This window comes from Hesperophylax consimilis, chromosome 3, assembly GCF_061612785.1.
Source record: "Hesperophylax consimilis isolate HC1 chromosome 3, BYU_Hcon_1.0, whole genome shotgun sequence".
In the NCBI taxonomy this organism is placed as follows: Eukaryota; Metazoa; Arthropoda; class Insecta; order Trichoptera; family Limnephilidae; genus Hesperophylax; species Hesperophylax consimilis.
Window position 1 is genome coordinate 30,335,425 of NC_142838.1, and position 9,022 is coordinate 30,344,446.

The 9,022-nt window shown below is 32.4% G+C and overlaps 1 protein-coding gene across 1 annotated transcript in view; it reads left to right on the forward strand.

The window, feature by feature from the left end:
* Roc2 (Regulator of cullins 2) overlaps positions 1–9,022 on the forward strand; it is a 100,936-nt gene that overhangs the window by 13,674 nt on the left and 78,240 nt on the right. The window lies entirely within an intron of this gene.

A 9,022-nucleotide genomic window follows, 5' to 3' on the forward strand; every position in this document is an offset into this window, starting at 1 on the left:
TTAATTCCTTTAGGTTGTATCCTGTTGTTTTAAAGATGATATGATTTGTTCTATTATATATTACGGGATGGTTCACATAAAGATAATTTTTTAAATATGCCATTATTACAGATAGCATAAGTTTTGTTAAAAGTTTTTTCTACGGTGAATAATTTATTTTGAAATGTTTGCATGTCGAAAGATGTGATAACATTCCAAGAAGTTTCATAAAATTTGACTGATGTAATATGTTTATAAAAAAGTACTGAGGATGAATTTATTTCAGCCCAGTTGAATTCATTTAGAGATGTAGATGCTATAGGCATAGACTGTAGTACGGTGATTAATCTGGAACAAGAGCTCTCTTTAATCGATTTGCATGTACCTTTACTTTTTTTTTTTTTTTTATTAAAATAGTATAGTTTACTGGTGAATTTATTTGACAGATTTTATAAGGACCTTTGTAGTTAGGTATTAGTTTTTTGGAATGGTGAATTAGGGATGATTCGTTTCGCAAATATACCTTATCATTTAGGTTGTACGTTATATTATTAACACTTTTCTTATCGTAAAATTCCTTTCATTTATTTTTTTGTTTAATTATGTTACTTCTTGCGAATTCAAACGTTTTATTTAATTTTAATTGGAGATTATCTGCATAATTTTCGTAAGTATATTTAAATTCTGGATCTCTGATAATAGCAGTCGGTAATTCTGGTTTATTTCCAAAAATTAATTCATGAGGGGTATATTTCGTTGAGTTGTTGTGTTGTATGAAAACATTGCTAAGTTTATCCATTCGTCCCAATCAGTTTGGTTATCGGAGATAAAGTGCTTAAGGTAATCAGCTAAGGTAGCGTGGCTCCTTTTTAACGCACCATTAGATTATGGATGATATGCGCTTGTTTGAATTTGTTTGATCTTGAAAAGTTTTTCAACTTCTTTTAAAATTGAGGACGTAAAATCTTTACCTTGATCCGTGATTATTTGTTTAGGTATTCCAAATTTACAAATAAAATTATTGACTAATTGATGAGCTTTTGTGACGGCTTCGTGATTCGGAATTGCAAATGCTTGAGAAAATTTACTGAGATCATCTTGTAACGTAAGGATGTACTTGTTACCGTTTTCAGTTAAAGGTAATGGACCTACGATGTCCAATGCTATTTTATCGAATGGCTTTTCCGAGGTTGAAGTTATTTCCATGGGTTGAATGTTACGGTTACGAGATATTTTGTTTTTCTGACATGATTAACATTTTTTAATATAATCGCGAATATCTTTTTTCATTTGACTCCACGAGTATCGGTCCTTGACTCGGCGATACGTTCTGTGGAAACCTGAATGTCCAGAATGGGGAGAATCATGATTTTCCTTAATGATATCCGGTATATCTACAATATTTGGATTACAAATTTTATTTTTACAAATTGTTACTTTAATATTAGTTCCAGCGAATAAGTAAAAAATGATAGATTTTATTTTAAAATCTTGTAAATATTAAATTTATATATATATCCTAACCTAACTGTGATTTTCTATAACAAAAAAAATGACCCTTTAATAACGCCCACTCGCGTCCCCTTTAGAGTTATATCCCAGTTTCCAAGTAGTTTGTGGGCTACGCTAGGTTTGTATAGACTGGTTTGTGATTTAATTCTAATACCTTTTTCCCATGTTCTTCTGCCTACTCTAACCCAAACTAAAAACCTAACCTATTTTGTAAAAAAATATTATTATTATATGGCAACACTTTTCTTTTTTTGGTTGGCACTACTGAAATTTCAAAAGTATTAAATAGTTATTAATTTGATTTTCTTAAGTCATAGTTGATAAATAAAACATGGTTTCTATGTATCGCGTACGAAATTTCAAGACCCTATAACTCAGTTAATAGTGCCGACCCCCACCTAATTCTTACAGATTCGGATTCCCCAGCCCTAAATTAGTCTAAATCAAGTTCAAATTCGGTTATTCGAGTGACTCCCCTAAACCGAATTTTACCCAAAATCTTCATATGAGTTTGGTTCTTTTTTTTTTATAGTGAATACCTCACAAGAGTCCCAACTGCTCCCGTCTGGAGCCAGTGAGACTATGGCATCCCCAATTGGGGGATGTTGTGAGGCTGAAGGTAAGTGGGGAAGGGAAAGAGGAAGGTGGGGAAGTACCTGGCTATTCAGATCTAGTCACTAAACACGGCTAAAGCCATTTGGAGCAACGTTTTAATTCTGAATGGTGGTCTTACACCAGGGCGATACTGGTAGTATCTTCCACTCTGGAACGTGCCGCAAATATACTATATATTATTTTAATTAATTAATTGTGAAATAACACAAATTAATCAATCAAATAAAATTTATTTGCGCACGCCGGGTTCGAACCCGCGACCTTCGGAATGGCAGTCCAATGCGTTACCACTGGACTATGCCGGGTTCTGGATCTATCTTGATATGGAGTATTTGTTTACTATCTATTCGAGATGGAGCGTCAGCGTTTGAGTTAAGCTTACCCGGTTTAAAGATAATGTTATAATTGTATTCCTCAAGTTTCAACCGCCATCGAACTAATCGAGAACCTGGATCTTTTGCATTAAATAGCCAAACTAATGGTTTGTTATCTGTAATTATGTTAAATTTTACACCATAAAGGTATGGTCTGAAATGTTTTACCGCAAAAATGATAGCAAGAAGTTCACGCTCGGTTGTTGAATAATTTGATTCAGCTTTATTTAGAGTGCGAGAGGCATATGATGTAAATCATATGCCTCTATATGAGGTAAATCTTTTGATATTGGACCTTGAGATAGAACGGCACCAATAGCAAAATTACTACTATCTGTCGTAACATTGAAAGGCAGGGAGAAATCCGGATATTGAAGAATTGGTTCAGAGATTAGGAAATTTTTCATTTTGTCAAATGATTCTTGTTGAGTGTTTCCCCAGTTAAAAGGTTCATCTTTTCTTAATAATTTGGTTAAGTGGTTGTGCTTCAACACTAAAATGTTTAATGAATCTTCTATAGTACCCTATGAGTCCTAAGAAAGATTGCAATTCTTTCACGTTTCTTGGAACAGAATATTTTTTTATAACTTAAATTTTATCTTGGTTTGGTTTAACACCTTCATTTGAAATTATATGACCTAGATAAATAACTTCACGTCTCATAAATTCGCATTTATTTGGTTGTAGTTTGAGATTATGCGTTCGTAGACGACTAAATACTTCGCGTAGCTTAATGGAATGATTTTCAATATTATCCGCATAAATGACGATGTCATCAAGGTATACAAAACATCTGATGCCTTGTAAACCTGTTAGGACTTTATTCATAAGCCTTTTAAAGGTATTTGGCGAATTTATTGGACCCATTGGCATTCTATTGAACTGATAGTGTCCAAGTGGAGTGGAAAATGCAGTTTTATCACTGTCTTCTTTTTTCATATTAATTTGATAAAAACCTTGAGCTAAATCCAATGTAGTGAAATATTTCGAATGGCCCATCTGATCTAGTATTTCGTAAATATTTGGAAGTGGAAAACTGTCGCCGATAGTAATATTATTTAGTTTTCTGTAGTCGATTACGATACGCCATTTAGTTTTCCCGCTGGCATCTTGTTTTTTAGGAACTACCCACAGAGGTGATGACCACGATGAATTCGACTCTTTAATAATTTTTTGTTCTAACATTTTCGCGATCTGGAAGTTGACTTCTTTTTTGTGAATTTCTGGATATCGGTATGATTTTGTAAAAATTGTAATTTCAGAGTTTGTATGTATTCCGTGTTCTACAGCGTTCGTTGTCGTGAGTGTATCATTATCTAAATGAAATAAATTCTTGTATTCTTTAATTATAGATAAGACGGAGTGTTTTTCTTCAGAATTTAAATGATCCAGTCGAACTGAATTTAATATATTTTGTTCCCGTTCAGCCCCATTATTTGATGATGATTTGAATTTGAATATGTTTTTATTATTTGTAAATGTATTTTGAGTTAACAAACTTGATTTAGATTTTTCGAATGGTTCGAGGAAGAGACTGAGTGCTTGGATTTTTACAGACCTTTCGGTTGTATTTAATATGGTAGCTAGAGCCTTGCAATTTGTATTGACTTTAGCTATTGATTTAGATAAATACAAGTATTTCGACTTCAGGAACGAGACCTTCTTCGATCTCTGGATTTTGAACATGAAATTCAATAAGAGTTTCGGTGCGCGGTTTAATTATAAATGAGTTAGATATTGATTTAGATTGACCCGCGTCGATTTTGTGATAAATAAGAATATGTTGACCATGGAATTGTAAAGATTTGGATTCGTAGTTGATATGTGCGCGAACACGACGTAGGAAATCATTGCCAAGCAATCCATCTAATGGGACGTTGGTTGATTCAGGAATTATGTGAATTTTGTGGTAATATTTTTTTGCATTGAATTTTAATTCGAGTTTGACGATGCCGAGAGTTAGTGTAGGATCATTAGAATTATTTACACCTCTGAGATTTAGTTTGATTGATTCATCTACAGGAACGTCTCCCTGTATAGATGAGAGTTTGATCAAAGAGATGTCGGCACCGGTGTCCAATAGAAGGTTCAGACAATTATTTGGATTAATGGAATTTGGACACGTGATTTTGATATGTGGAGTTGACTCAGGATTCTGCCTTTATGTGGTTGATATTCCGCGACGTGGCAGTCCGGTCGGAATTCCCGGAGTTCAAATGATTGGAATAGGAAGTTGCATGATTTTGGCCTTTGTTTTGATTATTATATTGTCTTTTTCGACATTCCGATATGACATTACCTTTTTTTGCAATAATTACACGTTTTTGAATATTCGCTTTTTTTTAAAGAATCGTCATTGTTATTGTTAAGATGGTTTATAGATTTGCGTTTATTCTGGGGATTTTCGAAACAATTATACGAATTATGACCGATTTTTTGGCAGTAAGTGCATGTTATTTTATTGACATTATTTATGTTTGTATTGCTAATTACAGGATTTTTGTACTGAATTATTTTTTCTTCGTTGAGTGCAAGGTACAAAGCTTCTTCAAAAGATTTAGGGTTTTGACCGCGTATCACAATACTATAATTAGGATTTACGCCAACAAGAAATTGGTGGAGGGCCATCTGTTTTACCATAGCGTTTTTTCCAATAAATTCAGTAGGATTTGATGTTTCTGCTTTAATTACTCTGATTAGATTACTGTAGCATTTATCGATTCTTTGAGTGAAACATGTAATTGACTCGTTACGATTTTGAGTACAAGATTGTAATTCGAGAGTTATTTGTGAAAAACTTTTATTTTCAGTGAAATTTTCGATTAAAAATGATTTATATGCTTCCCATGTTTCGAGTGATCTACAAGATGTAATTAAGTCTGCCTTACCAATGACTTGAGTTTGAATGTAAGTGAAAATTATGTATTTTTTGTCATCGTTCGCAAGCTTGTATGCATAGTCACAATTTTTTATAAAAGTGGGTAATTGGTCTGTATCACCGTCAAAAGTACGTATGAGTTTAGTTAAAAAACTTAGAGAAATATTTTCTGGTTTAATAGTGTCTGTTTTAGGCGGCATTTTGTGTAATTAGTGTTAATGAATAGTTGTGTAAAAGACGAAAAAAGAAAGTGAGCAGAATTGAATGGCAAGAGAGATGAAATTAACTTATATTACAGGAAAAATAGGATTTCGAATAGAATGGGTAAGGAATATGAAGGAACTTACATAAAAATACACATTTTGAAGTTATCAGCTTCCGGCATCCAGCACTTCGGCAGCTTAAGCAGGGGACGGAGATTTTTCGGCAGCTTCAGCAGAAGACTTAGATTTTCCGGCAGCTTCAGCAGAAGACGGAGATTTTCCAGCAGCTTCAGCAGAAGACGGAGATTTTCCGGCAGCTTCAGCAGAAGACGGAGATTTTCCGGCAGCTTCGGAATGAATGTGTAATTTCTTTCATATCTCTTATCTTATCAATTTTAACGATACCAATTCTACAAGATTCTTTTTGGGTTTGATTATCGAGTGTTTCATTGCCGGTACGGTGGTCCGCTTGATTTTGAATTTCTCGGCCTGGACTTACTGGACTTGGTCAGCAATAAAGGCACTCAAAGAAGACAAAAAATATAGTTTTAACCTACAAAAGCCACGTATTCGAACGGAAAAAAGTTCTTCTGTCTTCAACTGTCAAAGTTCGAATCCCTTTATTTTAATATTATTATTATTATTAGTAGTAAGTAAGTTCCTAAAGTTTTTGTTTAAAATAAAGGATGTCAGACAATTTTGAATAAGTGACATCTATGAGACTTTAATAAAAGCTTTTGTGAATAAACGTGAGTGGTTTATTTATGGAATAATCCATGAAAATGCATTACCTACACACCGGAAGAATTTTTTTTATATACATTGTTGTTTTGACAGATTTCAAAATATTTGCAAAAATGTCAGAAGACTTAGAATCCTACGCTCGCGGCGATAGTGACAGACAAAAACCAGAAAAAATGTTTACTTTGAAGAAATGGAATGCTGTCGCCATGTGGAGCTGGGATGTTGAATGTGATACCATGTATTCAAATTTGTCATCAGGTGAACACAGCACACCCAAAGGAGGGAAATTATTTTCCTCGACCCCTCCAGTGTGGAGTGAATGTAAAAAAATACAAATGTATATTTACCATTGATTTTGGTCAAATAACTAAACCACTATGCATGTTAGATATTTTATTAGATTTTCACAGCTAATCACCGTGACTAATTTTTGGGTTATAATTAGCCAACATTTCTTCTTCTTTAGCCAAAATTTGGGCAGTTGGGTAGACTACTCTTGTTGTCCGTATTTAATAACTTCGAAACCTAAACAGTCAATCGTTATATTCTACAGAAATCCCTACAAAATGTTAATATTTAAGATTGTTAAATCTAAACACTTATTATACACCATTCATTTAATTTAATTTTTTTTAATCATGTCATTGACTTTACTATAAAACATATATAAGTGAGTATCATTTAGTGTGAATTGTGATGCCAGTACCTAGTTATTGAATTTTGTGGATTTATTATTGAGTAATTTGAAACATAAATATGTTTTTTTAATATATTCGGAATCGCTGTCCACGGCTAATACGAAATATTTTTAAATAAACCTTTTTATTTACCTTAATTACTATAAAAGGAAATTGACTGCATTTGGGAAATTTTTAATTTTAGTATATTGATTTTTAATTACGTAAAATGAAAATTCGTTGTATTGGATGACAGCCGGAATAATTTCTTTTGATGACATTTTCTTTTGTTGGTATTCCTGAATGTATATTATATAATAGTGGATATGAGTGGCTAGAATTATTTAGAATATTTACCGTTTTTTATAATACAATTTAATTTTACAAACACCCATGGTCTTATTTCTTCCCATTTCACTTATAGGTACTATGCCATTATAGTTCATCAATAAACAATCAATCGACTTTTATGTATTTTGGTTCTTAATACTGATAAATGAATACTTTTTATGATAAGCGTTAAATGTCACTAATATGACCAGATTTCAAAAATGCCATTGCATTAATAAAATCTTAAAGAGAGGCGGAGATACTATGAATGACGTCCACAGTTCAATCATAAAGGTTCTAGTGCCAAGAAGCAATGGTAAATGTGACACCATATGTATAAGCAATACATATTAGCAAATGTTGTGGGGGAGAAAGAACGGGAAAGCAGAAGGTGAAGTTTGGAAAGCACCTGGCTATTTAAAACTTATAAAGAGAACTAGCGAAAGCAGTTTTTAGCAACCCTTTGGTATTATTATAAAGTCAAAATAAAACCAATTATGGTTTCCTCCTTGTGATTTTACCTGTAATGATACAGCATAGTAAGGAATAAGTAAATTAAATTTATAAGAAAGGAATATGAATTCATAAATTTATAAAAAACAAAAGATTATATAAAATGAAAAATTTACAAAACAATACACTTATAGCCATGGGGAGAGGTTGTAGATATAAATCAAATCATAATAGAAATATAAACAATAGAGACATAACATTATTCATAAACCATCAGAGTAATATTCTTTTATGAACCTTTTGTATTTGGTAAGTTTGCAACTAAAAATATCCACCTTAGATAATACGCTATTGTAATTATTGCATAGTCTGTTCAGGCAAGAATTCTGCTTAGAAGCAATTTTGGAATTAAATGGGAAATATTTAATAAAAGTTAGTTACAAACTAGAATTTACTTTTTCGCCAAATATTCTAACAATTTGTTTTTGTTACTTAAGAACCAAAAATAGTATTTATTTGAAGTTATTGTTCGTTGTGCTGCTTGTGGGTTGCGAGAGCTTTTCAATTAGTTATCTCCATAAAATTTCTTATTTACAATCACCCACATCTACTTTTTTTTCTGTACATTTATTTCTTTCAAAATACACATCTTAATATACAAAAATCACGTGTCACTGAGTTCGTACACGCTAATCTCCGAAACCACCCAACCGATTTCAATGAAATTTTGGAATCTGTTTGGTTGGTTCCAGCTTGAAATATAGGATGGTTTTGGACCCAATCGGTGGTGCTGTTGTCGGTATCTAAAAATAAATCTACAAAAATTATTATATTTTTTTTCATAATTCTCATCCAAAAATACAAACAGCCACAAATGTTAACTTCACTACATAGAAGGCGGTCTGTGGAAGACATAAAAATTCAGCCTGCATATATGTCTGTGCTCGCCAAAGGTAGCAAAGGTAGTCGACCGATATCGCAGAAAATTTTAAAGTATATTGTTATTAGTGCCAGGAGTGTTTAGAGATGTTTAAATTGTGGAAGAAGTCAGAGGCGCATGAAAAACACATTATCAATAGCGAAGCATTACGGGGGATCCACTAGTATATATTTTTCTTTACTTGGCATTTATTTATCTTATTTTGATAATTTAAAAAATCAAACAGAGTTGTACAAATTGCAAACAATAAATATAATTATGAAACATTTATTTTTAGTTATTGGAAAAACAATAATTTTTAGTTTAGTACCTACTTG